This window comes from Sabethes cyaneus, chromosome 3 (genome assembly GCF_943734655.1).
Source record: "Sabethes cyaneus chromosome 3, idSabCyanKW18_F2, whole genome shotgun sequence".
In the NCBI taxonomy this organism is placed as follows: Eukaryota; Metazoa; Arthropoda; class Insecta; order Diptera; family Culicidae; genus Sabethes; species Sabethes cyaneus.
The window spans coordinates 239,737,005-239,746,644 of NC_071355.1; positions in this window are offsets into that span (position 1 = coordinate 239,737,005).

Here is a 9,640-nt window from a genome sequence, read left to right on the forward strand (position 1 = left end):
AGATGAAAGTTGGAAAACCACAGATGAAAGCCGAATGATGAAAGATCATTAATGAAAGTTGAGAGCAAACGTCCTTAATTAATTTAGGTCAAATCTCAAATGTACATTCAATGGCTTATTTAAAAAAAGTACTAATTTTCTACAAATCCAATCAACGACGTTACCAATAAAACAAATGTAATAAACAGTGATGACACATTTAGGCGGAAAAAAGCTTAGTATATCCGTGTTAGAAAAAACTATTAGAAAACAGACAGTACACATCAAAAACATCAAAATGAACAAATAATAATACCAACAAACCCACAAAATTTGATTCAAAATTTGATTCAATTTCGCTTCTTTATTAGTTTTAAAACTAAAGTGTTACCCTTAGGTGATCAGACTACGGATTTTTGCTCAGCAATATCTGGCAACGCCGCTGAAAAGGCCTGCAAGTCGTTGTCAAAATCTAATATATAAGCGTCTTATTCTGCCTGTAACTAAAACCTCGCTCCGTCCAATCCGGACACCATATTTTCGTAGTAAAAATCGCAGCTCGCTTCCTACACAGATTCCATTATAGCTAACAAGATAGAGTGATCGACACGTTCAAACGCAGCTTTCAAATTAGAGAAATGGTGTCCACTTTTCAGGTACTATAGACTATAGCCGACAAGACACACGTAAATCGTTAAATTTTGAATCTAAACGGAGAGTACCATCAGAAATAAAGGTAATTGGTTTCTCATTTCTCAATTCTCGTTTCTCCTTTCTCATTTTCTACTTCTCATTATCTTCGCTCACTGCTCACTTAACTTTTCTCATTTTTTATTTCTCGCTTCTCGCTTTCCATTTCTCGTTTTTAACTATTTTTCATTCCTTTGACCGCACGCGATTTCAGAGACATCTCAGGTACATCTTACGTCAACCGAGAGTTGAATATCCTGGAATCAAGGATTCGTACCACCGTTTTATGAAGGAGTATCTATGGCTGCACCCCAACAGCCTGCAGATGACCGTATTCGGCATTGATACATTTTCCACCACGTCCATGCCATATTCAAGAAATCCAGCACGTCGGGCTACTCCTTGAACGACATGCTGCTTGTTGGACCTGTGCTTGAGCAAGACCCGTATTTAATCTGTTTGGGATTCCGCGCGGGAGCCGTCACTATGCCCAATTTCGCTGGGTTCATGCTGAAGAACTGGATATCTAACGGCCCGGAAGCCTTAAAGAATGTTCCGCCAGAAAATCTGGTAATTCAGCCGCTTTTTTTTCAGCTGCTATCGTGCAAGTCAAAGGCGGCACCACTATCTACTCTGCTCTGTCTATGCGCTGCACACTTAGTCACTCAAAATTGCAAACAGACCGAGTCGTCGTTGAAATCAAAGCCAACGTCACCGTTTTTCGGCCGAATTCCAGTACTGTACTGCAGTGACTAAGTGCCCATCCCAATTGCTGGATGACATTCGACTCTAATCAAGTCTCCAAACGCCGGACGATACCATACGATACTGGTCTCCACGCACTTTCGGCTAGTAGCCGAATGTTTTACTCATTAAACTACTGCCGCTGCTCTTTGTTTCTACCACCGAGAAGTCAGACTGTTATCTACTTGGTCAGTACGATAGAAGCAAGCAGTGCGTTTCCGGCAGTCACTCCGGCAAGTTTCGTGATTAAACCTTAGTACAACGCGACACCTTCCTGGAGGAGTTATCGGATCTCACAAATGGTGGATGTGTCACCAAATCATCATCACTGAAATGGATCTCGCCATTCATAGACAAAGACGTTAATATCCAAACATACGAACGCTCTGTCTGCCAAATATCCGCTGTTTGATCTCCCGATTAACAGTTATTACGTATGACTACTGCTAGCAGGTCTAAAACTTTTGCTAGTTATTCTCCGCTAGAAGTTCTGGAAGCCCATCTTCTACAAATGCCACACTTGTTTTAGATCCAAACCGACTCTAGTCTACCAGATCACAACCAATCTACCGGTATCGTGCAAGTTTCACCGAAACGTCCATTTTTCGTACGCGTTGTCGACTATTGTGAACCGTTCTATTTAAAATCTGCAGGCCTCACATGCTCTCAACAGAATCTACCGTATGCTGCAGGTCAAAACCAATCGTGAACAGATCTTCAACTGGTATTCAACCAATGGAATCGTTTGTAAATTCGTTCCGACTAGAGTTCCCATTTCGGAGGGCTCTGGGAAGCAACCGTCAAATCGGTGAAAAATCATCTCCTCAAAGGTGGCATGGCAACGTCAATTTGGCTAATAAAAATCTGTTGATCTTATTGGCGCGAGCGTGTGGACAACTTGCCGCTTAGAAAAGGGACTTTGGTTATCAATTTTTTAGTTTAGCAGATTCCTACAGCAGTGTTAATTTGTCGAGGCATGTTAAGCGCTAGTTATGAAAGCCCTTCGAATTGCGAAGTGAATTGAGGGCGGCCATAAATTAACTATTCGCGATGCAGTTAAGATATTAAAAATTTAAGTATTTTCACAGTTTTAAGCAAAGTTCAAATTTTAGGGTGACTGAAGTGAATATTCTTATAGCTCCGATAGTTTTTCAATCGTTTCTATTTACAACCCTCGATAACATTAAGTAAGTAAGATTTCACTACTAGGTAAAAATCTACATGCAATTGAATAGCCATACCAGACGAAAGGTTTCTTTAAGCAAATACCCAAACGATAACCAGATCCCACAGGAAAAATCGATCTTCGTTTTCCAAATGAAAGAATTTATGAACCGAAAACTATCACTGGGCTGGCGCTCTTTGGGAACTCTGTTTCCTCCAATCCACACACCGGAAGAATATTAAAATTCAAACAAGTTCGTTCCGGTTTGTCAAAAACGTAGAAAAAAAACTCCTAAGCTAAGCTCCGGCTATGACGAAGAAACCCAGCGAAATCGTCCCGCGAGACCGTTCAGAATACGATACCGGTCCTTCTCCCCCGGCAGAAACAAGTAAAAATCAAGAACCAAAACCTAAGCAGAAGGTTCAATCTCAACCGATGATGCCATCGTCGCATCGTCTTCGTTCTCGAAGAGAACGACTGCTTCGGCATGCACACACCGACACACACGTGCCCCGGCGGAAGTTGGCAAATGGAATATATTATATTGCCGCCTACCGGCCGCCGCATTCGGATCGGATCGTCGGATGAGATTTCCCATCGAGCCTTGGGAGCCTGGCGGTGGTGGCTTGAATTGCAAATGAAAGGCACAGGTTTTACAATGTAAATTGATAAATTTGTTGTTTAAATGTTTAACTTTTGAGTGATTTTAGCTCGCAAACCGTGGGAAATATATTCGGATTGTGCTTATTAATTCTTGAACCGTTCTGTGAACGGTTCATAAGATTTCTAATTTGTTTAAAAGTAGTATGAATTGGAGCTTAACAATGTATGTCTCCACCGCCCATCAGCTGATGGAGTCGCATGGTCATAGACCACTTTAACCAAAGTATTAACTTTATTTGAAGAAAACTTAAACCATGGAACCTATTGAGTCGCAATTTACCTTTGTTCAAGCAGCTTCAAGCGAGCCGGCTTGTGTGAATGTCGTGACTTTTCAACACTTTCTCCAGAGTCCGGAGGCGGAATTCAATGAACGAAACTTTTACACAACCCCCCGCCCCGTTGGCTGCTGCTGTGTAGGGTGTGGTGGGTAGGTTCGGTTATCGCACCAGCAAGCTGCTGGAAGGTTTAAAAACCCTGCTCCCAGAGCGCAGCGATCGTGTGCCCGTGACACGCTTTCTGCCCGGTGATAGATGAGAAAAGTTTGCATTTTCAAACAGAGAGCTGAAGATAAGCTCGGCAAGGGGCGGCTTCTTTTTTGGAGAAGAGTGAGGGAGTGCATTTTCCGATCTATCCTCGCTTAGCCGCGGGTGCATATTGGTTACCAAGTCAATCATCGTGAATAAGTTGGAAAATAAATTGATTTCAGAAGTTTGGACTTCACTACCTACTTCCAGCAGCCAGCCAGCCAGCAGCGGTGAGTTAATTTGTTTTTGTCTCCGAACGAGTAAAAAATGACTGGCTGAAAGTGGTTTGAAGTTGAGTTATATTTTTAATTTAAAATCGGAAAGTGATTCTCATTGCGAAATAACTTTGTTGAAATCAAACACACATAAAATACAGCTTTCCTTCAGAATAAGTCAGACTTCTTCCGAACGAGTTTGTTGGCAAATGTTGGCATAATGTCAGGAACGTATTGGATTGCCTTTGTCGAAAGTCAATCCTCAAACAGTCCCACAGATAGAAATCTACACCAAGCGGCACAATAATTGTTGGAGTGAATATAATAATTCCCCTTCTACTGCCCTCTGACTTCACCGACTAACTTTTCCCATTCAGGTTTAGATGTGACCATATGTAGATTTTGAGATAGGTGTTCTGGTGTTACGATAAAGATACCCCAGAGAATAGAAGTACTCCTCCGGCCTCGTCTGTTTGTCCCATTCAAGATAACAGAAGTTGGTCGCAAACAAGCCTCCGGGCTGGGGCCAGCCAACGCAACGCACCGTAGTGAACGTATCATAGAATTGTGGAAAGTGCAAAAGCCGAAAGGAATTTAATATTCAACACTCGTTAATTGCCACCCCAGGCGACAAAAATGGCTCAACCCGGGCGGAGGTCTGACTCTCGTCGGATGAGATTCGTCCCGGTTGCACACACAACGAGACGCAAACGATGACGATAGGCAGACAGCACATGTGCAATTTGGGCTAGGCCATTTTCCGATAGGGTTGCCCATCAGCTGTTTACTAATGTTTGTGCTGGAATGTGCTCAACCCGACAAATAAATAGTACACATATTCCATTGTGTGTCTTCCTTTAATAGGCAAACATTCTTCTAATCATTGATATATTCTAACCCGGTCGGAGTCTCTTTCAGAAGAGAGCGGGCCTGAATTTTACACAAAACGGCTTATGGGTTGGTGAAATGGATATTGCCGATAACTGAATTGGACCCAAAACGGGTTGGGATAGGAAACCGTGCCGATAGGGAATTGTATTCTATTTTATAGCAGATGTAGGAAGTTTATTAGAGAATTTTTACTGCTATTATTCAATTCCATTTCGGAGCTAGGTTTAAACAACGATAGTAGTCTAACAAGCCAGTTGCAGTTCATTCGAATCTCAGCAGAAAAGTGTTGTTAGCGTCAGTTGAACCATTGCATCAATCACTCTCCTCCAACGGATCAAGTTTATAAAAAGCCTCGGTACATGATTTTCTCTCAAGCTTACTGAACTATTTTACTAATAAAGAGCGAATAAATAATTTGGTAATACAGACGAGAGTACTAACAGTTTCCCTTTTTAGTCTAAGTAATGACACCGAGGAAGATTCTACTTAAGCAGACTTAAAGGAACATTAGTTTTTGTTTTCTTTCTTATCTTTACCTTGAATTACTTTACGAATGATGAATTATCTGTTATTAACTATAATAGACTATGATGCTTGTAGCGCCGTAGCAAGCTGTATATAGTACTGGATATACGAAGTTATATGACACTAATTCTAAAAAATAATACACTTCGTAGGAATACTGATTTAAGATACGGCGCCTAATCGGGTCTTCACCAAGTCCACCACCATGTCACGCTCCGATGCTCTGGAATCAGCTCTAGAATCTGATTCAAAACCTGACAAAAAATGTGGTCCAAAACATGGACCACAATCTGGTCCAAATCTATTTCAAAATCTGCAACACAATTTGATAACGTCCAGGTCGAAGAACTGGTTGCTGGTTTATGATCTGATCAAAAATGTGCTCCTAAGCTGGTCCAGGCTTAAAACCTGGTCTTGGTTCAGTATATGGTTCAAAATCTGACCAAAAATGTGGGCAAAAAAATTAACGAAACCTGGTCCAAATTTGAAAAATGTAGTCCAAAATCTGCCCCACAATCTGATAGTGGTCCAGCGTTTAGTTCAGCTCCAAAATCTGGTCCAAAATATGGCCAAAATCTTATTAAAAAAGTAGCCCGAAATCTGGTCCAGTATCTAGTTCAAATCAGTTTAAAAATTTTTTAGAAAATCTGTAACAAAATTTGATTAAAGTATAGCCAATCTAGTTCAGGTCCAAAATACTGTCCAGGTTTAGAATTTGGTTCAAAACCTGAACCAAAATCTGGTTGGTGGTTCAAAATCTGATAAAATTATGGTGTAAAATCGACGCAAGGTCCACAATCTGGTTCAGGTTTAGAATCTCGTCCAAAATTTGATCGAATGTGTCATCTAGAGTACTATACAAAATCTGGTCCCAATCTGATAAAAATGCAGCTCACAAAATATGGTCAAAAGTCTGATCAGAATGTGGTCCAGACCAAGCCTAGAATCTGGGTCCAAAATTTAATCCAAAGTCTGATTCAAAACCTGGTCAGAAATCTGATCAAAAATGTGATTCAAAATTTGATCCAGAATCTAGTCCAAATCTGTGTCAAAATCGGGAACAAAAGTTGATAAAAAAATGCGGCTCGCCATCTAATCCAGATCCAAAATATGGTTTAGGTCCGAAATCTGGTTCAACACCTGATCTAAAATCTGGAGGGTAATTTAAAAACTGATCACAAAACTGTGGTACAAAATCTGCTCCAGATCCAAAATCTTCCAAATCTGTTCCAAAATTTGTTACAGAAATTATAAATTTAAAAATTATAAATTTGATAAAAAGTGTGGTCCAGAGTTTAGCGCTGGTTCAGAATCTGATTGGTGGTTTAAAATCTTATCAAAAATAATAAACTTGTAAGAAATACGGATTTAAGACACGAGAGAGTGTTAAATTGGGTCTTCGCCAACGGCGCAGTAATGTCACGCTACGGCTCTGGGTGCTGGGGTTTTAACCAGTGAGTGTACAGACATCAGTACATCGTTGTATCAAAAATATTGGTATGTTTTGCCTTTCTACTATATAAATATATAGTATAAAGGTATAGAAATCACTCGAAAAACCGGAAATGGAAAGAAGGTCCTGCGGGCCGAATGTCATATACCATTCGACATCGTTTCGAAAACTGAGCATTTTCTGTGTGTGTGTATGTATGTGTGTGTGTATGTGTGTGTGTGTGTGTGTGTGTGTGTGTATGTGAAGCTTTTCAATCTCACTCACTTTTCTCGGAGATGGCTGTACCGATTTTTATGATCTTAGTGTCAAATGAAAGGTCTAGGTGTTCCATAGGTCGCTATTGAATTTCATACTGATCGGACTTTTAGTTCAAAAGTTATGTATAAAAACACGAAAAATATGGGACTTCATTATCTCATAGGTCCCTTAACCGATTTGAACCAAATTAATTGCATATGAAAGAGGAGCCTTGCAAACCCTTAATTTCCGAATTTCATAACGATTGGACTTGTAGTTTGAAAGTTACATAAAGAAATGTGAAAAAATTGTATTTAAAACATATTTTTGTAACATATAAGCATTAATTCAATGTAAAGCATCACCACATTTATTATCATTTGAAAATTACTGTTGAGATCTATCAAACGAAACCGAGTTATTGAAAATCGGACGGTTCATTCAAAAGTTATTCAAACTTTAACACTTAAGCACCGTATATTAAACCGTTAAAGCGTGTAAAATCAAAACATATCAATCAAATGTTGATTGTATTCAATGTATGAGATGTGTGTGATGTATGTGTCTATGTATGTATGTATGTATGTATGTGATGAAGTGGAATACGAACTCTGAAATTAAAGAAAAGAAAAAACTTTTACCGACTAAATTCCACTATTTAATATTTATTCGCGACAGATACGTATACACTTCGAAATAAGACACTGATGAAGCCTGCACGTTGTAGGCGAACTATGCATCTGTCGCAAATAAATATTAAATACAGTAGGATTTCGAATTTGGCAACAAATGCGTGTCGCCTATGTTGCTAAAATCGAAACCGTGCCAAAATCGAGACCCTTTTTGATATGACAAAATTGAATGTAAATGCATTGGAAATTAACTAAATGTTATTAATCAACGATTGCAACCTTTTTCACAAAATCCGCCAAGACCTATCCATGCGGTGTAAGTAAGTTTTTGGTGACCTACGGTAAGACGTAGTCCTACGGTAATATAAATATATTATTGTTCGAAACATTCTATGATCGCAAACTTTTTTTCATGAACACACTTAGGGCAATATTTTTTCGTCATTTAAAGTAATGCGGAAACTGACTGATATTTAAGCATACTTTTGGAAGTAAAATATTTGTGTTGCCAAAAACGGATACTTTTGTTGCCAAAATCGAACCATGCCAAATTCGAAATCCCACTGTAGTGGGATTCAATCGGAAAAAGTTTTTTCTTTTCTTTAATTTCAGATTTCGATTGTCATTTTAATAAATAAATAATAATAAATAATAAATAAATAAATAAATAAATAAATAAATAAATAAATTTTCTTCACTTGCTGTAGCTCGCAATTAGACAAGAAAAGCAAAAAGCGAAGAAAAGCAGTTAATTTAAGCATTTAGATATAGTGGTGTATAGGATTTAATATACTAATGGATTGATTTTTCCAGATAAACTTATATAAATTGCAAACAATTTTTGCGCATCAATAGATGCTGTTTCCAATCAATAAATACTAGAGCTTAGAAATTTTATATTAAAATAGGAGCAAAACATTGTACGGTAGTAATTTTGTACGATTTGTTTTCGTTAGTGACACTTTAAAAGACAGAAATCTTATGTCATGCATCATATTTCAATAAATAAATCGAATTGACAAGCACTGGAAATCACATCGATCATATTTCCCATTCTCAAGCATGTTTATGGCACAGCTTTTGCACTATTCGACCTCATCTTGTTTTCCTAACCCTCTAACGGGATACATTGTACAAACGATGCGATCAAGCTAATGACTATCTTTTCATGAAAGTACATTCAAAAGAAGCTTAAGTTTTGATTTTCATGCAAAAATAATTATCTGAAGGAGCGTCAGCTAAGAAATATTTCCATTTCTCTTTTTTTATATCTAATGCTCTATTCAGTTATTTTTTCTAATTCAGATATATTGCAAAATTGAAGCCAAGCAAACTAATAGTAAAATTTTGAGATCAACCATTTTGTTTGTAGATATCCTTTTTCTTCAAAATCGAAATATAATAATAATTTTTCTGAACTCTTGTTTTCCAAAGATGCTAACTTTTGAACGCATGGTATTAATATCAAAATATCAAAAAATCTGCTATGAACACATATTTCATATTGTCAATTCAAAACAAGTTTCGTATGTGGCTCTAAGGCCTGAATGTTAAGGCTGTCTATATATATATTCATTCAAGTCTGCAAAAATTATCTTTTGTGTTTACATTATGTTTCTATAAATCACGTAAATGTTATAAAACTAAATAATATGTTCATCAAGTAACATAAATGACGCTTACAAGTATTTCTGCACCCAAGCAAAGAAAATATAATTATTGTACGCAATACGTTGTGAATTTGACTGGCAAATAAGAATTTTGAGGAATACAGAACGGATATTTCAAAATATAGTCAAGTTAATTAGAGATGTTCCTGAGAAATTAAATAGTGATTATTGTGGCAGTAGAAAGGCTAGGTCACGCCGCTAGGTGGATTAATTCGGGTTTTTCTTTTTAAGATCCACAACAAATCCTACCCC